Source organism: Odocoileus virginianus, chromosome 1 (genome assembly GCF_023699985.2).
Source record: "Odocoileus virginianus isolate 20LAN1187 ecotype Illinois chromosome 1, Ovbor_1.2, whole genome shotgun sequence".
In the NCBI taxonomy this organism is placed as follows: Eukaryota; Metazoa; Chordata; class Mammalia; order Artiodactyla; family Cervidae; genus Odocoileus; species Odocoileus virginianus.
Window position 1 is genome coordinate 56,163,403 of NC_069674.1, and position 24,309 is coordinate 56,187,711.

At 41.5% G+C, this 24,309-nt stretch overlaps 1 protein-coding gene across 4 annotated transcripts in view; it reads right to left on the reverse strand.

The window, feature by feature from the left end:
• The window catches only part of ELMO1 (engulfment and cell motility 1), a 573,189-nt gene that overhangs the window by 487,130 nt on the left and 61,750 nt on the right, over positions 1-24,309 (reverse strand). The window contains exon 1 of one of the 4 annotated variants that reach the window (XM_070468479.1): positions 12,934-12,951. The exons of the other annotated variants lie outside the window; for them this stretch is intronic. The gene's annotated coding sequence lies outside the window, so the exon portion shown is untranslated. Of the gene's footprint in view, positions 1-12,933; positions 12,952-24,309 lie in introns of those variants that run through there. 4 annotated transcript variants of the gene reach the window in all.

Genomic DNA, 24,309 nt, shown 5'->3' on the forward strand with positions numbered 1-24,309 from the left:
GGTTCCAGGTTAAATTCAATAAAGGTGTAACCTGGAGAGACTGGGGAAAACAATAAAAGAAAGAATTGGTTATTTAAGCATAGTGCAAATTAAGTGTCACCAGAATGCAGTAGGAAAAAATGGTGGACATCAGACATGGGTTCCAGTCACATTTATGGAATCAGAATTCTCTCAACAAGAAAAAGAAGCAGGAGGGCTGCCCTGATGTTCCAGTGGTTAAGAATCCACCTTGCAATGCAGGGGGCGTCAGTTCAATCCCTGGTCCGAGAAGATCCCAAAGGCAGCAGAGCGACTAAGCCCATGTGCAACAACTGCTGAGCTCATGTTCTAGAACATGCCAGCCTCAACTACTGAGCCCAAGCACCGCACCGACTGAAGACCACATTCCCCAGAGCCTGTGCTCTGCAACAGGAGAAGCCACAGTGAGAAACCCGTGCATTGCAAGGAAGCAAGGCCCCATTCACATGCAGTAATGAAGACCCAGAACAATCAAATAAATTAATTAATAAAAAAACAAAAAAAACAAATAATAACCAAGATGTGGTACTGTAAATGAAATTGTTTTATAGCATATAAACAATGAGAAATAAGCATACAACAGTCACATGTTACTTCCTCTTACCGTTCTCTCTCCACTAACATCCACTGCAGATACATTCAACAATCATTAATAATAAACGTAACTCCTTTCTCTCATAACTAAACAGGGCATCAGAATCACCAACTCATTAGTCAATCATAATTTTTTAAAGCCTTTTAACAAAGTATACAAATTAGGAGTAGAGGGGAATTTTTCTCCTAAAGAATGTCTACAAAAAGCTGTCATAAACAATAATTTCATTTTTTTACAAAGTTGCAAAATATAGTTTATATTTCTGTAACTCTAAAAAAAAAAAGAAATAATTAATAAATTATTGAAGACAAAGGTTACAAGGTTGAAGGAAGGGTAAGGAATCAGGACTTCAAAGGCAACAGTGATGGTGATGTTCTATTTCTTAGGTTGAGTGGTGGGTATCTGGCTACTAATTTTATTACTCTTCATTAAAAAACATATATGAACCTAACAGAAGAAGATATGAAGAAGAGGTGGCAAGAATACACAGAAGAACTATACAAAAAATATCTTCATGACCCAGATAACCACGATGCTGTGATCACTCACCTAAGCCAGACATCATGGAATTTGAAGTCAAGTGGGCCTTAGGAAGCATCACTATGAACAAAGCTAGCGGAGATGATGGAATTTCAATTGAGCTATTTCAAATCCTAAAAGATGATGCTGTGAAAGTGCTGCACTCAATATGCCAGCAAATTTGGAAAACTCAGCAGTGGCCACAGGACTGGGAGGGTCAGTTTTCATTAGAATCCCAAAGAAAGGCAATGCCAAAGAATGTTCAAACTACTGCACAATTGCACTCATCTCATGTGCTAGCAAAGTAATGCTCAAAATTCTCCAAGCCAGGCTTCAACAGTACGTGAACCATGAACTTCCAGATATTCAAGTTGGTGTTAGAAAAGGCAGAGCAACCAGAGATCAAATTGCGAATATCAGTTGGATCATCAAAAAAGCAAGAGAATTCCAGAAAGACATCTACTTCCGCTTTATTGATTACACCAAAGTCTTTGACTGTGTAGATCACAACAAACAGTGGAAAACTCTTCAAGAGATGGGAATACCAGACCACCTGACCTGCCTCCTGAGAAATCTGTATGTAGGTCAAGAAGCAACAGTTAGAACTGAACATGGAACAACAGACTGGTTCCAAAATTGTCACCCTGCTTATTTAACTTATATGCAGAGTACATCATGCAAAACGCCAGGCTGGAAGCACAAACTGGAAACAAGATTGCCGGGAGAAATATCAATAACCTCAGATATGCAGATGACACCCCCTTAGGGCAGAAAGTGAAGAAGAACTAAAGAGCCTCTTGATGAAAATGAACAAGGAGAGTGAAACAGCTGGCTTAAAATTCAACACTCAAAAAACTAAGATCACGGCACGCAGTTGCATCACTTCATGGCAAATAGATGGAGAAACAATGGAAACAGTGAGAGACTTTATTTTCTTTGGCTCCAAAATCACTGCAGATAGTGACTGCAGTTCTTTTTAATGAAATTAAAAGATGCTTGCTCCTGGAAAGAAAAGCTATGATAAACTTAGACAGCACATTAAAAAGCAGAGACATTACTTTGTCAACAAAGGTCCGTCTAGTCAAAGCTATGGTTTTTCTAGTAGTCATGTATGGATGTGAGAGTTGGACTGTAAAGAAAGCCGAGTGCTGAAGAATTGATGCTTTTGAACTGTCATATTGGAGAAGACTCCTGAGAGACCTTTGGACTGCAAGGAGATCCAACCAGTCAGTCCTAAAGAAAATCAGTCCTGAATATTCATTGGAAGGACTGATGCTGAAGCCAAAACTCTAATACTTTGGCCACCTGATGCGAAGAACTGACTCCTTGGAAAAGACCCTGATGCTTGGAAAGAGTGAAGGCAGGAGGAGAAGGGGACGACAGAGGATGAGATGGTTGGATGGCACCACCGACTCGATGCACATGAATGTGAGCAAGCTCTGAGAGTTGGTGATAGACAGGGAAGCCTGGCATGCTGAGGTCCATAGGGTCATAAAGAGTTGGACATGACTGAGCAACTGGACTGAAATGAACTGAACTGAACTATTTTGATATATCATCATTTGCCTATATGGTATACTTAATAAAATTATAAAATTCCATCATAAGTTTATTAAAATAAAAATGTTAAATTTTGCTATTTATTTACCTAGAAAATTCCCTTACGTGAAAGACCAAATTTTAGCATCATAACAAAAGAATGATGTACTCCTTTACTAATTAATAAATTATGGGAGTACTTTGAAACCTTCCGGTGTATAGGTAAATTAGTTATGTCTTAAGAAACTATAGGAGAAGGAAATGGCAACCCACTCCAGTATTCTTGCCTGGAAAATTCCATGGACAGAGCAGCCTGGTAGGCTACAGTCCATGGGGTCTCAAAGAGCTGGGCACGACTGAGCGACTTCACTTCACTTTCAGGAAATATGCATAATGCTGAATCAATAAATCAGAAGATATAGACAAACAATAACAAATATTTTCTTTCCTAATGAAGTAAGGAGCGTATTTTCTAGTCATGCATAGTTTAAAACCTTGAGATTCTAACAGCACAGACTAGCTGCAGTTTCTTCCTCGTTCTCCTAACCAGTGGCATGTTTCTTATTTCTTTCCTCAAATACCCTCCTCTCATGAACCACCTGCATCACTCCCTTGATGAGCTGATGGCCTGTCATGTGATTACTTAGCAACTCCAGGGAATGATGGGCTGGGGGTGGGGGTTCCTACAGAGAGAAATGAGAAAGCAGTTGAGATGTAGGCTCAGAAATACCTTCTTTCCATGTCCCTGTTACTAAAACTAATCAAAAGTAACTGTCAAAAGTAAAATCCTGAAATGACTTAAACTGCTGCAAATACTTGCTAGTAATTGCCATTTAGTCATTCTCTTGACCTTTTGTAATGAGTATTAGGGTGAACATTGGCTCTTCTCAGTTTCAGTTAAAAAAAAAAAGCAATGAGCTTCTAGTTCCAAAACTCTCTGATTAATCACAAATAATCTAATCCTGACTCCTAATTTTAAAATTAAGAAAACTAACCAGAGAATTTAAGTGACAGAGGCAACAAATATATCTTCATGTGTTTAAGACCATAACTTCTGAAATCAGGAGGCCTGGCTTGGAATCCTGGCTCTGTCACCAACTAGCCAGGTGACTCTGGGCAGATGCTCTCCCTTAAGCTCCCCAGGTCTGTTACTCATCTGTAAAATGGGAATAATACTGCTACCTCACAAGGTTGCTATGATGATTAAACGATGCCAAGTGCTCCCATGAGACCCTGCCATATAATATGTCCAATAAATGATTATTATTTTTATTTTCCAAGGTCACAAAGCTTTCTAGTTCTGAAACAGAGCTTTCTATAGATTTCTTTTTTTATCCACTCGACCCTAACCTACATGTCTCACATTTAAAGTTATGGCAGCTTAATAATAAAGTTTTTATAACTCCAAATTGTAGTAATATACTTTTCTCTCCTTCCCAGGGCTAACTGGAACATAGGTAAGTGTATTTCAAACTAATAAAAATGTAGAAATTCAACAAATAATTGTCAGTCTACTTTCTGCCAATCCCTTCAGTCTAGTTTACACATTTAATGGGTATTTTCGTCTGTTTTTCTAGACAAATCCTTCACTCATAAAGGGATCTGGCGGTTGGCACTTCTCTTTAGCACTTTTTTTTTTTCATAATTATCTTTCTTTTCAACCTGGCATAGAACAGAAAAGAGGTTAAGATTAACATGAAACACCACACCCCCCCACAGTCAGACAGGCTTTTATGCTGGAAAAATGCAGCTAGAAGCCCATCCTGAGGCTTGTAAAGATTCCCGTAGCTTTCCACCCAAACACTCAGTGCTGAGAAATAGTCACAGCACGCTATAACATCTCCAGGAAAAGATCACCCTAAAGATTATCACCTCAAATCCTGCCTCCCCAGCTGCTCTGCAAGTCAGCGTTTCCTAGGACAGCGGGAGAGTCAGGTGTAAAGATGAAGATGGCGCTGGGGGAAGTCTGTTCTAGGAAAGGGATGCTTCTTTACCCTAAAACCAAAAGCAAATAATCTAACTAAGTCAATATGCAAAAGTGGTTGTCTAATAAGATACACATTTTTTCTGTGGCACATCCCTCTGTTGAGTATTTTGCTTTATTTTTTTTATTGCATGAACTCTAAAGCTTGTTTGTTCATGGTGCTATTTTAATTTAAGCAATGCTTTTTCTTTTAAACAACTTCACACGTTATCATAAACACTTAATGGCTACGCAAACAATTTTTACTCACTTTAAACCAACACAGCTATTCATGGAAGTGCCAAATGTAAATAGAATCAATGCATAAACTCCCAGTTCTCTCCTATCCCTGCTGCCTTAGGAGGCCTGCTCTGAGCTCAACAAGGGCTCATGTTCAAGGCTCTGACAAAACTGGAGCATCCAATCAATGAGAAAATAAAACATTATTAAGAGTTCTAAAAATAAGCTGAAGTCTCCATCATGAGAAAACATGCACTATGATGGATTTCCTGACACCACTTTATGATTTGTTTTTCATTTAAAATTATAGCTGAGGTATGGGTACCATGTATAAAGTTCCTAAAGAGCTCAGCTAGCCCAGGTCCCACTTCAGCCAGCTTTTCCTAAGAGCTGTCATTTATTATACCCTGAGATTGCATTAACACAGCCACAGGGGCCCAGTGACCAATCAGAATGCACTCTGCCCCCAAGGGAGCAGTATACCAGTAAGTGCTGGCTGAAGGCCAGGGCCTTGGACACCCAAGCAGCACAAGGAAGGAAAAAGAGGAGGTGACTGCTGAAGCTTTGCTATTCTTATGAAATCATTTGTATCTAACTATATCAGCATTTAGCTCCCATTTCTCTATGTTGTCCAAGAAACCAAGACCTTAATAATAAATTTTTGGAAGTCTTGCAAAAGCTCAATACATTATATCCAAGGCATCATTACCACTTGCCAGATGAAAAGAATATTAATTGTTTTTTTTTAAAAATTGAGAACTTTTACATAGTAATTTTGGTTCTTTGTTCCTATCTCCCTGACTCCTCTTAACAGTTCCTCTTCTTGGAAGCAAAGCAGAACTCAAAAGTATACATAATCACACCTTAACAGGTTACTATTTCCCTAAAAACTTGGTAACTGAAAAAGAAGGAAATTCTGTTTTTACAAACCAGTAATCAGACATCAGATTTATCCCGATCATAAAGGACCAGCTCCTGCAGTCCAAGAGAGAAAGGCTCAACCAACCCAGGAAGTTTCAGGATTATACCTCTGAACAGAGACCTGACCTTATAACCACTATTTTGTAAACATTTTTGTTTATCCAAGATCAAAAAGTTGCAAGAAATCTGTGAACCTGTAATTTATGGCATAATTTCATTATCCATTAGTTTAAAATTGCCATATCCACAGGATGTGGCAGGTCTTAGAAGTTTCAAGAAGGGGAAGCTGCTAGGCCATGAGTTTGTCTTCGGGTCACTAAAAGCAGACCTTAGTTCAGAGATGAGTCAACTCTGTGGCCTCACACAATTAGCAAATGAGGGGTGAGGCATTAGTACCTCCCCAGGAAAGGGAGGGTCATGAACTTTGTGACCTGAAAGGATTACCCCTCCCAACATTCCTAGCTAGGCACAGCACTTCAACAGGGAGAAGATGGGTAAATTTGCATAAGGTTAAGGAGTTGCCGTATTTTATTGGGTTCCAAAATCACTGTAGATGATGACTGCAGCCATGAAATTAAAAGATACTTGCTCCTTGGAAGAAAAGCTATGACAAACCCAGACAGCATATTAAAAAGCAGAGATGTTACTTAGCCAACAAAGGCCCGTCTAGTCAAAGCTATGGTTTTTCCAGTAGTCATGTATGGATGTGAGATTGGGACCATAAAGAAAGCTGAACACTGCAGAATTGATGCTTTTGAACTGTAGTCTTGGAGAAGACTCCTGAGAGTCCCTTGGACTGCAAGGAGATCAAACCAGCCAATCCTAGAGGAAATCAATCCTGAATATTCATTGGAAGGACTGATGCTGAAGCTGAAGCTCCAATATTTTGGCCAACTGATGGGAAGAGCCAACCCATTAGAAAAGACCCTGATGCTGGGAAAGATTGAAGGCAGGAGGAGAAGGGGAAGACAGAGGATGAGATGGTTGGATGGCATCACTGACTCAATGGACAGGAGTTTCAGCAAGCTCCAGGAGTTGCTGATGGACAGGGAAGCCTGGTGAGCTACAGTCTATGGGGTCACAAGGAGTTGGACACGACTAAGCGACTGAACTGAAACTAATAGCAGAGCCTCCTTAAAATACAGCTGCCCTCCACCTCCCCTTCAGAGGGAAGACAGACTCTCACCACCAGGAAGTATGAATTCTGCTTCCATCAGCATCAAAAAGCCCAAGAGAACTTTTCATACTTTCCCACTAAAGCTCTAAGCCCCCCACCCCTTTTTTCTTAAATTGATGTATACATCTTTACCTCTGGACTCTTGACAAATTACTCCTTACTGAGTACTCCTACAAGCACAGGTAAATAAGCCTTCTCTTTTCTCCTGTTAGGACTTCCCTAGTGGTTCAGATGGTAAAGCGTCTGCCTACAATGCGGGAGATCGGGGTTCGATCTTCTGGAGAAGGAAATGGCAACCCACTCCAGTACTCTTGGCTGGAAAATCCCATGGACAGAGGAGCATGGTAGGCTACAGTCCATGGGGTCGCAAAGAGTTGGACACGACAGAGCGATTTCACTTTCACTTACCTTTTCTCCTGTTAAATCTGGCTACTAATTGACTTGCAACTAATGTGCGCAAAAGAATGTTCAGAAAATTGATATAAAAAATAAAGGAATAACTGACCAAATTTGAATGCCAGTGCATACAAACTCACAGAGAGACAGACAGGGAGAAAAAAGAAAACCAAATAGTCTAACAACTTTTATGGCTAGAATAACAAAAGGGGGAAAGAAACTAATATCTAACAGTGGTTTTCTATGTAAATACACATACCCGATTTGCTAAATTCTTGACACTGCTCCCTACAATATTTCACCTTTTAGGGAGTGAAACATCTATCCAAGCAATCTAAGAGCCATTCCTAACTCTTTTTTTTCTTATCCTATACATTCATATTCATTGTCAAGACAAGAATCTGACCTCCTAAGCATCTCTCCCGGTCTTCTACCTACACTGCTGCCACCTCCACTTCCTCTGGGACTTCTTTTTTTTCTTAATTTTTATTGGTGTATAGTTGATTTACATTGCTGGGACTACTACAGTAGCCTCCTAACTGGTCCCTGGCATTCACTTGCTTCTCCTGCTACTCCCAATTCCATTCACTACAGAGAACTTTTAAAATAGCTTATCACTTCTGATCTCAGACTCCCCCAGTGGATTTCCAGTGTTCCTAGAATCTTTACCAAGCTATCTTGCATCATTCTCTCCTTGTTCATTACTTTTCAGCCACTAAGGTCTTTCTGGAAAGGGTCAGGCTCTATCCTACCTCACTCTTTACTTGGAAAGATCAAATGAAGCTCATCATCTGATCTCAGATTAAATGTCACCTTTTCAGAGACCTCTTTGCTGCCTTACTGCTTGTGGAGGAAAACTGACCCCTGCCACAGCAGTAAACAAAGAAAGTTACCTTCAAGCCATCAGCTACTACAGCCGCCCCCAACTGTGCATCCTGAGAGGACTCAGGATGGGAGAAAAGTTAGCTAAGGTACACATCAAAGGAATGATTTCAGTGAGCCCAGATTCTTGCCTCTTTCCATACATAGAAAGGTACTAAATTCATTAACTTGAGATGTCTGGTTTTCTTTATCTAATAGTCCTCTTTTGACATTCTGACTACTTGGTTTTGTTGCAAAACTCCTATTATATCCTGGCCCCTCCCTTTGTTGTTCAGTCATTAAGTCCTGTCCAACTCTTTGTGACCTCATGGAGAGCAGCATTCCAGGCTTCCCTGTCTTTCTCTATCTCCTGGAGTTTGCTCAGACTCATGTCCATTGAGTTGGTGATACTATCCAACCATCTCATCCTCTGTCGTCCCCTTCTTCTGCCGTCAATTTTTCCCAGCATCAGGGTCTTTTCCAATGAGTTGGCTCTTCACATCAGGTAACCAAAGTATTGGAACTTCATCTTCAGCATCAATCTTTCCTTTACCTCTTTCAAATAGTTCTGCAAAGCTGAGAGGCTGCCTCCTGGGCTTAAAGTCTTCAGAAAGTTCATCAAATAAAACATAATTCTCAACTTTTAGGTTGTGCATTTTATCTCAATTGCCACATTCAACTTCAAAATTAAGTATTTATTCTCTACAATTACAACCTATAGAACTGGTTATAATTTTCTTTCATAGAATTGTGTGACAATATACTTCTTTGTGTGCTTATTCAGTCCCCTCCCTTCTTCCAATAGACAGTAAACTCCATTCAGGCAGGGGACATGGTGCTTTTGTTTCCACTTATACCTACTGCCCAATACAATATCCAGTACCATAGGAGAGGATCAAGAAATATTTGTTGTCTGCTAATGCAATTAGGTATTTTAATCTCCACATTACCTGTTATAAGATGACCATGTGACCCAGTTTGCGTGACACCGTCTTTGTTTACACCTGTTGAACTAGCATAATGATTGACAAATTCTCACTTTCGTTCTGGGCTTTATGATGAGTAATATAGTTACTCTACCTATAAGGAGGTTGAGATTCGGAGAGATCATATAGACTCAATTCTCCTTATCCACGGTTGTTATTCTCTATAGAGTCTTCATGAACACTGAATTAGCAAACGCTGAATACCTGCTCGAAGGTAAAATGCAGAATTACATTCCCCCACCCCAACCCAGGGAGTGACTGGTCAAAATACTTCCTTCAGCCAATCAATAAATAACCTGGCTTCATGTGTGTTTCTGTTTAAAAACACCTTATTTAACATGTATTGTTGATCCATTAACCTTGAACTCATGGCATCAACATGCTTACTCATGTCTGTACAAAGCTAATTAGCTTACATAGTTTCTTTTTAAGGCATAGCACAGCTTTCTTACATTTGGGAACACAGCACTCCATCACTATGCTTTGGGCTAATTTTAAATAGTGAAATCACAAACAAAAAGCATAAAACATTGGAAAACATGACACTAAATAGACTATGAAAAAAAAAAGGACATTTGTTTACAGTACAAGAGCTGAACCAAGAAGGCAGAGTACCTTGTTCGACCTCAGCTGGGAACTAGCTCACTGGGCAATTCCAAATGTTCACTGCTCTGTTCATGTCTTTGAGTGACTACAAAAGCACCCTAAGCACCAATCTGAGGTTAAAAATAAACACTCTCAAGTAGGCAAATTCACAAATATGGAATCCTCCAACAATGAGGATGGAATTGTCTAAGGTGATTACAGACACTGTAAAGTGAGGACAGACCCCAGAAAATGTCCAAATTCACATCCATTCATTAGACCAGTATTACCAAGGAAAGAGCTGCTCTTTTTGAAGCAAGGTACCACTACTCTGGATTTCTTGTTGTTCAGTCTCTCAAGTTGTGTCCAACTCTGCAACCCCATGGACTGTAGCCTGCCAGGCCCATCTGTCCATGGGGTTTTCCAGGCAAGAATATTGGAGTGGGTTGCCATTTCCTTCTCCAGGGGAATCTTCCCAGATCAGGGATGGAACCAACCACCCCTGCATCGGCAGGCAGATTCTTTACCACTGAGCCACCAAGGAAGCCCATTACTCTAGAGTGGTTATAATAATTAAAACCCCTAGATTGCCAGTTTATCAAAGTTTCAGTAGAAAGTACAGAGAGAGGCAAAACTCCTTCACAGAATGGACACAAATCTGTATAAAACTACTTAGCAATTGACAACTCTACACTACACAAGAGTTAAACTGCAAGAACTACTAATAAGTGACAATTCACAAGGGAGTCCCAAGTAACTTATAATAACAATAGGTGATTTCACAATAAGATGTAGACCCTAAGATTTACCCAAAAAAATGCAAATTTGTGAGAGTATAAATATTTTAAGACTCAAAATTTGAACCACCCACAAACTAATGTACAGGTAAACTGATCTACAGAACATGAGAAATCCAGTATCTATGCCTCTTCCTTGTCCACAGGAGAGGAAAACTCTTTAACAATGCTCCAATACTTGATTACTCTCACTATTCAAGAAATCCTCTCTATGATTTCTCACTTCTTACTAAATTTCTTTTTACTCTTTCACTTTTTTTGGGTGAGGGGGGTGGTTTGTGGCATGTGGGATCTTAGTTCCCTGATCAGGGATCCAACCCACACCATCTGCATTAGAAGCTCAGAGCCTTAGCCACTGGACCACCAGGGAAGTCTATTTATTCTTTTAAAACACATTCAATCACAAGGGTTGAGAACAGCCTATAAGTTTATGAGAAGTATGGATAAAAATAGTGTAAATTACAACTTAGTTTTCTATTTAGAAATTTAAAAGACTATTTAAGAATTCAGCATTAGACAAATACTTCCTACTGGTCCACTTCATGCTAACTGGCTTTGTTACCATGTAAAGACATACACTGCTTTATGGATAGAAGGCATAATATCTGAAACAGCTAATTGATATGAATTTAAGGCAATTTCTAGATCAATTGCTTTATACTTTAAAAAAAGAAAAAAAACAAGTCTTCGTCCCACTATTTAGAAACTAGAGAGGGTTTAAAGAGGGTTTTGAAATTTGGGAGAAAATTAAATGTTCTCTCCTAAACTCAATTTAGAGTTCATGATTTGAAATAATTTCAGACTTACATAAAAGTTTCAAAATGATCAAAAAAATAAACAACCCAATTAAAAATGGGCAGAAGACTTGCATAAACACTTTTCCAGAGAGGACATGCAGATGGCCAACAGGCACATGAAAAGATGCTCAACATTGCAAATCATCAGGGAAATGTACATCAAAACCACAATGAGGTATCACTTCATAGCTGTCAGAATGATTATCAGCAAAAAACAAAACAAACAAAACACCCGCAAATACCAAATGTTGGCGAATATGTGGAGAACCCTAATATGCTGTTGGTAGGAACGCAACTTGGTGCAACCCCTATAGAAAACAGTATGGTGGTTTCTCAAAAAAATAAAACTGGAACTACTATATGACCCAACAGTTTGACTCCTGGGTATATATCCAAAAAAAACAAAAAACAGTAACGTGAAAAGATGCATCTACCCCAATGTTTAGAGTAGCATTATTTACAGTAGCCAAGAAATGGAAGCAACCTAAGTGTCCATCAACAGATGAATGGATCAAAAAAATGTGGCATATGTATATCTATGGGCTTCCCAGGTGGTGCTAGTGGTAAAGAACCTGCCTGCCAATGTTGGAGCCGTAAGAGACTCAGGGTTTGATCCCTAGATGGGGAAGATCCCCTGCAGGAGGGCACAGCAACCCACTCCAGTACTCTTGCCTGGAGAATCCCAGAGACAGAGGAGCCTGGTGGCTACAGTCCATAGGGCTGCAAAGAGCCAGACAGGACTTAAGTGACTGAGAATGCACACGCACGTGTATGTGTGTGTATGTGTGCAAGCACACACATACACACACACACACATATATCCACGCACATGCATATATATACATATATACACACATGTATGGATGGGTTTCTCCAGGCAAGAATATTGGAGTGTGTTGATGCACCCTCCTTCAGGGGATCTTCCCCACCCATGGATGGAACTCTGAGTCTCTTTTTCTCGAGCATTGGCAGGTAGTTTCTTTACCCCTACCACCACCTGGGAAGTGCCAAAACAAAACACAACTTCTCCTTACAAAGGTATCCCTAGCTTCCCATACCAAGAAGGGAATAGCAACCTTATCACCTGAGATGAGATAGCACCAGATGGACCTGCACAAACAAACCCCACTAAATTTGACCCTTACCTTCCATTACTTCTCACATAGCTTTACTTTCCTACATTTTACCATCCTTGGAAGCCTAATACTCCTTTCCTTCACCTTGTCACTATTCTAAAAATTTTTGTTCTTTGTTAAGATACCATACAAGCCCAAGTTCTAACCACCCCTTTGAGTCACTCTTCACTGAGTTTCTCTCTTACGTGTGCATGCTGCTTGTGTCAATCAACTCATGTATTTTTCTCTCATTATTCCATCTTTTCAATCTAATTTGCAGGACCCCAACTGGAGATCCTAGGAGAATAAAGGAAAAAGATGTGTTTCCTCCCCTATAACTATATATGAAAAAGTTGTAGACACAATGCCCCTGTACCCTAAATATTTCAACATGTACTTCTGAAGATCAAGAGCATTCACTTACAGGGAATTCCCTGGCATTCCAGTGGGTGGGACTCCAGGCTTTCACTGCCAGGGGCATGAATTCAATCTCTGATCAAGGAACTAAGATCCTACAAGCCGTGTAGCGCAGTAAAAAAAAAAAAAAAAAAAAAAAAATCACTTACATAAACAGAGCATAGTTATCAAAATCAGGAAATTAAAATTGATACAACACTAGTATATAATCTACAAGACCTATTCAAATGCCACTAATGAGCCCAATTATTTCCCTTATCGTACAAAACAAAGAATTTGCTTCCCTGCCTGGGAGCCAATCCAGGATTGCTAGCAGAATTAAGTTTTTCATCTTTGGTCTCTTTCAGTCTGGGAGATTGCTCAGCCTTTGTCTTTTGTGACCTTGACATTTTTGAAGAGTACAAGAAAAATCTACAAAAGTTACTTTGCAGAATGTCCCTCGATTTCGGTTTGTCTAATGTCTCCTGGCAATGAGATTCTGGTTATGGATATTTGGCAGAAATACAACAGGAGTGATGTCACAGTTCATATCAGGTGGCACTTGTAGCTTGTTCGTCCCATTAAGGGAGGTGTCAACTTTGAGCACTTGGTTAAGACTGCCTGCCTGGTGAGTTCACAAGTTTTTACTTGTCAATTACATTACAGGCATCTGACACAAAAATCTCAAAACACTTCAGGAATGAGTCCACTTACACAGTTTCTACTGTCTGTATTCTTTGTTACATTTGTAGATATTTTATTTGGAGGTTCCTCTTTATTTCCTACCTATTTAATTATTTATTACTGACTATCATGTTTCTATTACTTTTCCTTTCTTATAAAGTGTCACAAGAAAAATATCTAAACAGATTTTTTTTCAGGCAATGTTCAATATGATGTGGGTTTTAGGTAAATTTTGACATACCCAGGTTTTGTTGGTTTCTTCTATATTTTACCTCTAGTAGGGACAGAATATGTTGCTTAGACAATCCACTGGATTCCAGTATCTACTTTGGCCATAGAAACAGAAAACAAATGCCCATGCATGATATGCTGATGTGGACAATATCTTAGTCCATTCAGGTCCATAACAAAGTATCATACACTAAGTGGCTTGTCAACAACAGAAATTTACTTCTCACATTTCTGGAGGCTGGAAGTCATGGAGCCTGATTAGATTCTAGTGAGAGCCCTGATTTGCAGACTGTCTAGATCAGCTGGTAAAGAATCCGCCTGCAGTGTCGGAGACCTGGATTCAATTCCTGGGAAGATCCCCTGGAGAAGGTTACCCACTCCAGTATTCTGGCCTGGAGAATTCCATGGACAAAGAAGCCTGGTGGGCTACAGTCCATGGGGTTGAAAACAGTTGGACACAGGTGAGTGACTTTCACTTTCACTTTCTTTCACTTTACTTTGCCTTTCATCCTCATTGTGGCAGAAAGTAATAGCTGGCTATCTCCCTGGCTTCTTCTTACAGGGGACCATAAAAGAAGGCTGAGTGCCGAAGAACTAATGCTTTGGAATTCTGGGGCTCTTGAGAGTCCCTTGGACAGCAAGGAGATCAAATCAGTCAATCCTAAAGGAAATCAACACTGAATATTCATTGGAAGGACTGATGCTGAAGCTGAGGTTCCAATACTTTGGCTATCTGATGCAAAGAGCCGACTCATTGGAAAAGACCCTGAAACTGGGAGAGACTGAGGGCAGGAGGAAAAGGGGGCAGCAGAGGATGAGATTGTTGGATGGCATCACTGACTCAATGGACATGAGTCTGAGCAAGCTCTGGGAGATGGTGAAGGACAGGGGAGCCATGTGTGCTGCAGCCCAAGAGGTCACTAAAAGTCCATCACAAGTTAGTGACTGGGCACCATAACAACAACAACAATCTCATTCACGAAGGCTCCACCCTCATGACCTAATCACCTCCCAAAGGCCCTACCTCCAAATCCCAGTACATTAGGATTCCCTTCAAATCCCATAACATTAGGATGAGGCTTTCAACATATACAAAGGGTAGTGGGGAACATGGCCTTCCCAGGTGGCTCAGTGGTGAAGAATCCGCCTGCCAATGCAGGAGACACAGGAGACGCAGGTTTGATCCCTGGGTTGGCAAGATCTGTTGGAGGAGGAAATAGCAACCCACTCCAGTATTCTTGCCTGGGAAAGCCATGGACAGAGGGGACTGATGGTCTACAGTCCATGGGGTCACTAAGAGTCGGACACGCTTGAGCAACTGAGCACACACAGAGGGAAACAGGATTATTCAGTCCAAAGCACACGTTTAATTACTGACACTCGAACCAGATAAATGAAGTAATACAAATGCAAATAAAAAGTGCAGCTATTTAGAAAAGATATATTTAAATGAGTGATCAAAATAATTACACTGTGGAAAGAACTTCTATTTGTCAGGAAAACACTAAGGTTTAGAACAACTCAAAAGGCTGCCCAGAAATTTGGCCCTGATAAATTAGTTCTTTCACTCTAATTTGTAATAAAACCAGCAAGTGTTGTACACAAACACACAAAAAAAACCATGAATATAAATGCACACAAATTGGTTTGAGCGTGTGACCTTGTTCAAATAACACTGCAGGTATCATATTTGAAAATATATGGAATTATTTTACAAAGTATAGAGTATACATTCCTTACTTTGCTTTTAATAAGTACCATCAACATGGCCTAGGGATAAATTGAAAGATTTAGTTTAACATTTTTCTTGCAGCAAATGCATAAACTTCCTTGTACACTGCCTGAAAGTCTACCTCTTAGCAGGTCTTCCTTATTCTACTCTTGCTTGGGATAGTTAATTCTCCAGAATGACCCATCTAAATACAGATCAGATCAGATCACTCTCTTGTCCAAACCTCTCAGAGGCATCCCATCACACTTAGAAAAACATTCAAAGCTGTATCTATAGTCTGTCATCAGCCTCTCTGGTCTGGCCTCCAGGCTCTCTCTGCACCTCCTTCCCTTGTCTCTCCCTCCACTCAAGCTTCTCTGGCCTTGCTGTTCCCCAGGACACCAAGCTTCTCTGCCTAGAACATGCACCCCCGCGAACTATCCTGTGGTTCCCTCTCCCTCTTCACTCAAGTTCTAATGTCACCTCCCTGGGGAAGCCTGCCTTGATCCCTACCTAAAATAGTGCACCATCCTTCCCACCTCCTTCCTCAACTTCATTTTCTTGCTGATGCTTCTCAAAGCAGGATAGCATCTCAGGGATTTGCTTCCTTGTTTATTTTCTCCATTCCCCACTAGAAAAGAAGCTGCTTGTGAGCATGGGTATTTCATTCACTGCTGTACATCTAGAAGGCCCGGCACATACACTGTGTGTATGCACGAGTGTATGTCTGTGTGTATGCTCAGTAACCCAGTCAAGTCTGACTCTGTGGCCCCATGCACTATGAAGTGAAGCGAACTGGAAGTCCCTCAGTTGTGTCTGACTCTTTGTGACCCCATGGATTGTACAGTCCGTGGAATTCTCCAGACCAGAATACTGGAGTGGGTAGAGTTTCCCTTCTCCAGGGGATCTTCCCAATCCAGGGATCGAACCCAGGTCTCCCGCATTGCAGGAGGACTCTTTACCTGCTGAGCCACAAGGGAAGCCCATGGGCGATAGCCCTGATGCCTAATAAATACGTGTTGAATAAAGCAATGAATGAGTGCCCGTGTACACACACAGAGTGAGAATATGGAGAGTAGAAACTCTGTCCTTTCATGAAAATGGCCTTGCATCAGAATGGAGTTTTGAAACTCCAAACATCAGGTCCAATCCCTGGAGATGCCAGTGCACAAGGGACTCACAGTGTTCAACACTCCACAACTGATTCTGATTCAGAACCAAAAGCCAAAAACCTCTCTCAAAGGCCGAGCTACCTGCTAACTGAAGATCTTCAATTTGAGGGCTCCAAGGCAGAATTGAAGTTGTTGTGCTTCAATTGCTGGCTCTTGGCTGGAAATGACTTCACCTATACAGTTAATGCCTACAGGCCACAGTCCTCTGGGCCCCAATGACCCTATCCCCAGCACTGGAAATAAAAAAACACTTCTTAACTAATGTGTTTGATTTGTAAAGAAAGGGTGTGCCAACCAACAATGCAGGTTTCCTTTTCTTTAGAAGCCTACTGAATGTTGTGATTGTTAGGAGCAGAACTTGGGGAGGGAGAGAGGAATAAGGAAAGAGGAATCAAGGCTTGGATAATGAATGGGCATAAGGTAGCAAGACAAGATATTCCTATCTCAGGAGTCTCACTGAGGAGGAAGGGGAGAATAGGATTGAAGCTTTCCTGATGTATCTCCAATGGCATAATGCTTGTCTCCCAGGCCCTGAACTCAATGCTTCACACACAGCTCCTCCATGAACCATCATGTTACAGGCTGAATGTCTGCATCTCCAAATTCCCCATGCTGAAACTTTATCCCAGTGTGATAGTACTGGAGGTAGGGTTTGGAGAAGGTGATTAGGTCCTGAAGGTGTAGCCCTCATGAATGAGATTAGTGCCCTTTCAAAAGAGACCTCAGAGAGGTGAGGTCCTACGAGGTGAGGACGCAGAAAGAGGCAGAACTTATTGTCCTGACAATTCACAAGCACAGTTGTCTGTTAAAGGCCCAGAAAAGGCCTTCAGTAAAGCAATCTGTTGACTCTGTTTTTCCCAGTGTCTGTCAAACTTATTTGATCATGAACACTTTAACCATCGCATCTGCTAATGACCTGTGGAACACACTTTAGGAAACATCTTACATGCTTGTATGGAATGTCATGATGAACTAAAACCTCACATGAGGGTGAAAGTATCAGCAGCCAGGAGTGGACAGGCTGATATGGAGGTCTGGGTTTCTCCTTGAGCAAACATCCATAGAAACTAAAAGCAAAAGATAACTTATCATGAACTGCAATTTTTTAAAATGCTATTTATAATAAACAATTCTGACTTTTGTTCTTTAATCTTTGCAGCTGATTTTCTGTAATATAATAGTTCACGTGCCACCACACTTTGCAAAATGACAACATTTCAGCCTTCTGAGAAGTTGAATTTGGGGAAAGGAATATTATAACTTGGGGCAAGACATGTTGTGACTGAGGAAACCAAATGTCATCTTGTCTCCCCGCCAATATCAAGTTATTGCTTAGAACTAAACAGAAACTGGAGAAGGTAGCCTAGGACTTCTCCCTGCCCTGCCCCAGCCATCAGAAATCTGTCCTGTACCTGATATGGTCCTGTATTTACACAAGAGACCACACAAAATACTGCTGCCACCTGCTTGAACAAAATACACTCTGCATTGCAACAAAAACTTCAGAAAAGGGTAACTTGAGGTAACACACATAGTCATCCAACACACAGTGTGGCTTCTAAAAATAAAACTATGTAATTTACATATTTCTGAAGCAGGACTTGCTCAAATAGTTCCCTGAACACAGGGAACCATAGGCCATTTAAACTGAAAGGATTGAGTTTTTCAGGTTTTCTCTTTTGAGCAAAGTACACCTTCTTTTTTTAAAACTTTTAATTCAAGAAATAAATTACAATGCAATGCCAAAGCACTATTTTCCACAGCAGCAAATTAGAGAGGGTTAATTTGTGGACACAGCCGTGCCCTGTTATCTGTACCTTGTCACTTTAATTTAGCACAACCAAAACCTCACCATTTCTTTCGTTTTTACTTCTCCACATAGCAGAATTTTAGCCTGCATGCTGGGTTTCAAAGAGTCCAAAATAAAACCAGCACACATTAAGCAAAACAGCCACATAAGACTTGTCCTTTATGTTTGAAGAAAAGGACTTTCAAAGTTCAGGAGGAGGTTTTTTAAAAGGCACTAAGTAGTCTTGGGAAGGTTTTTTAAAGTCTATTTTAAAACATTGAGATTTATTCCTCACCATTAGTTGACATGAATGTGAACGGACACGTGTATTTCTTCAAACAGAAGCAATGAAGTTGTTTCTTGAAATCTGCACACAATAATCCATTGTTAAAACATCTCAGCTATGCAAGAATCTCTGAGTCACAAATTATCAAAGTTAAAAGATAAACCTATACCGTCTATCCTGTATTACAGGCAAGAATGATAGATTGGGCTCAGAGCTAGTTTCCAATTCTCAACATCCTGTTCTTACAATAGCGAATCCAGCCATCTCTCAACCATAGGAAATAAGATTGTCAAGTTGCAGCAGACCCAAACGCTTCCACCTCCACCTATGGGCATGCATACAGCATGAAGCATGGGTGCCCCCAGGATCCTTAATTAACTCTCTGCCACATGCAACCCTCAAGAGCGAGAGCTGCTCTCTGAGACAAAAATCAATAATCGTAAACAGAAATATACGTTTTCCACACAGCCTCACGGGTGTCACCCAATTTCCAAAACCTCATTGTCTTCTTTCCCCATACCACCTTCCCTTCTCACCCCTTGAAATTCAGGGCATATTCCACGGCCCTTTCATCCCCCAAGCAGCAAAGCCTTAAGTATCCATCACCTGCGCTCTCATTCCGTAAATCAGTTGCTTAGAAATATCAGCAACAGTGGATGGCTATGTATCGGCTACCACAATGACAAGCTGTAAAGATGTACCATGGACATGAAAATGTCGACTCTTTTGAAACTCAACTGGTAATTGGAATTCAGAGCTAGTGCCCCACCATAAATGTGTACTTTGCAGCTGTCACTGGGAGTAAAAAGTCTGTCTTTTGACTGAGCAGGGACCCAAGGCCCATTACAGGGAGTGCTTCCTTACACAGCTGTCAGCCTCCAGCCCCTTCTTGGAGGAGCAGGATCAGTTTCACACCAGTTTCACATCCAGCTATCACCCCTTCCCCCTTGTCCTGGCCAACTTCACCTAGCAGATGTCTGGCAACGCTGGAGAGGGTAGAACTCTTTCTATCAAATATGAAATCTGACTAACAGAGGCATAGCTTAGTAAGATACCCCAAGGAACACATTTCTTGTTCCTGCTTGTCCTTTTCCACCACCCCCAGCCCCCAGTCCCTGATGCAAGGAGGCCTAGGAACAGGATAAAAGTGAAAGTTATAGGTCCCTAAGCAGACCACAGAGCCTACCTGCTTTGAATACATGTTTCAGGTGATTCTATTTCTAATTCTTTTCACTGGTCCACAGAGTTTGGTACTTACCACAGCCCCTGACCCTTAAAATAAATCAAACAGATGGCAAAAAATGATGCCAGAATTCACATGGGGCTTTTTGTTTTGTTTGCAAACGGAAACCAAGTCTCTGCTTCTTGAGCCTTGCAGGTGCTCACCACTCCACCCTCCAAGCTATTGTTTCTGTCTACCAGGTGCTAAGGGCCATGAACTCCTCATGAGGCAGCACTTTTAGAAGAGAGGACGATCTGGTTGCCAACATCTGCCACAGAGCACAGATGGCCAGGCTAGGACTCAACAGCCAAACTGGTGACCATGTAGATACCCCAGCTGAACATGTGGATCAATGTCCACAGTGTAGAGACGCGAATCAGGCATGTTCCAGAAGAGAAGTAGTTATCATTTACAAAGGCATTTATATGAAAGGTCTTATCATGGTATGGGCAAAGGAGTAAACAAAATATAAAATTACACTAAATTGAGGACCCTGAAGTTGGACCAGGGTGGGCTAGTCCACGTATGTACGTGTGCTTCCTTTGTAAAAATCAAAACGACCTCTAAGCTTTATTTGGAGAATACAGAGTCCATGCCTAAGAGTCTTCATCACTCACAGAAGGATTCACACCCTCTCGGCTCATCTCTAACCAATGAGCCACACAGAACCATTGCTGCCGGGCTGCAGGCAGATGGACTTGCATGCCAGGTTTCAAGTTTGCAGCACCTCTTCAAAAACAGATTCTAGCACTAACAGCCTCAAGGTTTGGGTAACTGCAGTAAACTCACTAGGAAACAACCAGCTTTTACATAAGGAGACATTGGGACCACAGGTTCCAGCACAGCCTTCAAGTGCTTGGCCACTTGTGTGAGAAAGAACAGCAAACCCTCCAGGGGAGGGGGGACTGAAGCAGCAGAGCCCGGAGGCGTGGGGTCTCACCCCTAGAAAGGCAGCACTACTCAGCTGTAGAAAGTGAATTATCATCTTCATGCACAGACAACAAGTCCTGAGTGAACTTTGTGCCAAGGAGCCGAATTCCTTTGGTTCACAGGAGTGGGGGCACATTGGTCTCAACAGGGAAAAAAAATACCCATTTGGACTAAAGCTCTAAAAGAAACTCTGCAACCGGGGAAGTTAAATAGAAGATAGTAAGATATTCCAAGAACATAAGCCTCTTTAAAAAAAAAAAAAAAAGCTTTCCTTCCTTTTACATGGCTTAAAAAAATAAACAACAGAAAAGAGGGAAGTTGCTACTCCACAGTCTCTCTCTAACCTAAGTTCCCATGTGGCCAGTGGCAGAAAAAAAACAAGATCTCTAAGGAAACTGAATAAAGTGGTAAATGTTCCTGAGAGTGAACCTATAAAATCAACCCAGAAGGAGGTCACACGGAATCACACACAAGCAAAAGCTTTCAGGGGTCTTCAAACTGCCTGAGGCTGTTTCCGTACCTAAGGAAAGAACACGAGCAGAGAGGTAGCCAACCATGAAAGGAGACCAAAACTGAAGTTCGGGAGGTCACCCCAGCTGTACCGAAGGCATTGCAAGCCCGCCCAGACTCACGCCCCCACGCAGCATTGCCAGGCGCGAGGCTCCCATGCAGAGTGCAGGAACCAGGCTGCCCCTGACCGGATGCCTCTTCACCTTCTGAACACACTGGCCAGCTCCTCCCTCTGTAAGTCCTTATTTACCAAGCAGTCTCCTGACTGCACCTGGCTTCCCCCTTGAAGATTTCCTACAGGGAGGAAATCTGCTAGTCAAAGAGTGCCAGTGGCCTTGAGTACATTTCCCACAGTCAATCATCAAATTGGCATCTCTCTCCCCAGTCCCCAGAAACCTGCTAATTGCACCTGTCCCTGGGAGGTAGCTCTCCTGGAGCTGACAGTCTTTCTTTTGAGTCTGTTTTCACCTGCTGAGAGCTGTTGAGATGCAGGCTTGTTCCTAGCTATGCCCTGGGTTTCACCACCACTTCACCCCTAAATCTTCTCAAGGAAAACCAGGACCTCTCTTCCCCAGGTTTCCATCAGCACATAATGCAAAGCAAATCTCATTAGGACAATCTGTCTGGAGGAAAAAGTCCAAGTTTGTTTATTAACATTTTTCTTTAAAAAACTTGTTTTTAATTTTTGAGCAATCTCAAAGTTACCAAAAAAAAAGGCAACTAAAGTACAAAAAGCTTGCTTCCTTTCTGAAACACTTGAAAATAACTTGCCAAACAGAAGCCCCATCACTCAGTGACATTGCAATGTGCGTTTCCTACAACAGCGACATTCTCCACAACCACAACAAAACCATCAATATCAGGAAATGAACATTTAATACATGCTGCATTTGCTCCTGGACACTATTCAAAGTTTACCCAGAGTCCCAATGTTGTAATTTATAGCCAAGGGAGTCAGCTCAGAATCACAGAGTGCTTTAAGCTGTTGTGCCTCTTTATGTGTGTGTGTGTGTGTGTGTGTGTGTGTGTGTGTGTGTTTATACATGCTAAGTCATTTCAGTCATGTTTGACTCTTTGCGACGCTATGGACAGCAGCCTACCAGGCTGCTCTGTTCATGAGGATTCTCCAGGCAAGAATACTGGAGAGAGTTGCCATTCTGTTCTCCAGGGGATCTTCCCAAACCAGGGATCGAACCCGTGTCTCCTGCATCTCATGCATTGGCGGGTGGATTATTTATCACTGCGGCACCTGGAAAGCCCGTTATATCTCTTTAGCCTCCTTTATTCTAAAACATTATCTTCAGTCTTTCCCTGATTTTTCTGACCGTGATGGTTTTTAAGATTACAGGCTGTTTATTTTGGATAAAGTCCCTCAATTTGGCTTTGTCTGATGCTTCCTCCAATTAAATTCAGGTTGTGAATTTCTGGCAGAAAATCATGGAAAAGTAATGCTACATCCTTTCCCTCGAATGTTATCAGGTGATCCATGATTTTGAAGTGTCCCTTTGCTGGTTATGTTCACTTTTTTCCCTGGCTTGTGTGTGTGTGTGTGTGTGTGTGTGTGTGGTGTTCAAATCCCGACAAGATTGGCCTGTCTAACCCAAAGACAGGCTGAGCAAGTGAGGGCCCAGGAGTATCTCGGTTTGTATTTGGTTGGCCAAAAAGTTCATTCAGATTTTTTTCTGTTACATTGTACGGGGAAACCCAAACAAACTCTTGGGCCAACTCTATACCTTCTCTGCCCTCTATCATAAACAGCTGCTCTGCCTCCCCTTGGAAGGAACAGTAGTGATGGCAATGAAAGCAGATTTATAGAGATGGATTTACAGAAATGAGACATATAGAAAGGAAAGAAGAGAGATGAGATGCTTTTGTGGACAAATAATAGAATTCCTTAGGTCCTACTCACACAATTTCTCCCGACAGGCAAGTTGCATTCACTTCCTCAAGCAAAAAAGGTCCCCCTTCACTTATTCATTTGCTCAATCTACAAAGAAATACATGGAGAGCCTCTCTCTTAGGCATGGGGACACCAATACCCAGAGGCTACCACTCTGCCCCGAAGGACAGGATGGTCCCTTACAGACATACTATGAACAAACAACTACAGTGCGGTGTTGAGAAGGAGAACCGAGTTCAGGTTCAGAGGAAAGCAATCCAGCATAGTGACTGGCTAGCTCAACACAGTTTGGCATGTTCTGCTGAAAGCAGATGTAAACAGATCCCAGGTCAGCCTGAGAGCAAAGTTGAGCTGCAGGAGACGACAGATTGGAGAATGAGGTGGATGGGGACTGGGTCAGAAAGACCATGGTGGGTTCAGCAGAAGTCTTCATTACTCATCCCTTGAGCCATGAGGAACCACTGAATGGTCTGAAGCCCAGTGGCAAAATCAGCAGATACTTTTACAACAATCTGAGGAACTATGTACAAAGAGGAAGAAGGGGAAACAGAAGGGAAGTTAAGTACACAGAATATATTGAGGAGATAGTTGCAGTCATCAGCCGGACCAGAGGCTAATGAAGGTTAATCTGAGGCAGGAACAATGAGGAGGAAACAGGGACCGGATCCCATGGAAACACAGGATGCAATATCCAAGGGATTCTGCAGGAGCAGGAGCGGTAGGAGATCAAGACATCAGAAGTGCCTGGGGCTTCTGGATTAAGTGGATATGAGTAGAGTGCTTTTAATCAGAATCCAGAATATAACAACAATAGATGTTGCTAATGACACTTCCAGACACAAAACCAATTTCCCAAACTCTTAAATCTGGTATCCTAGTGAATTTATACTCATCTGCGTTGGTAGAGGATTTCAAGGGCTGTTTGCTGTTACGGATAGATACTACAGCATGCTGAGTTTCAGCCCTAGT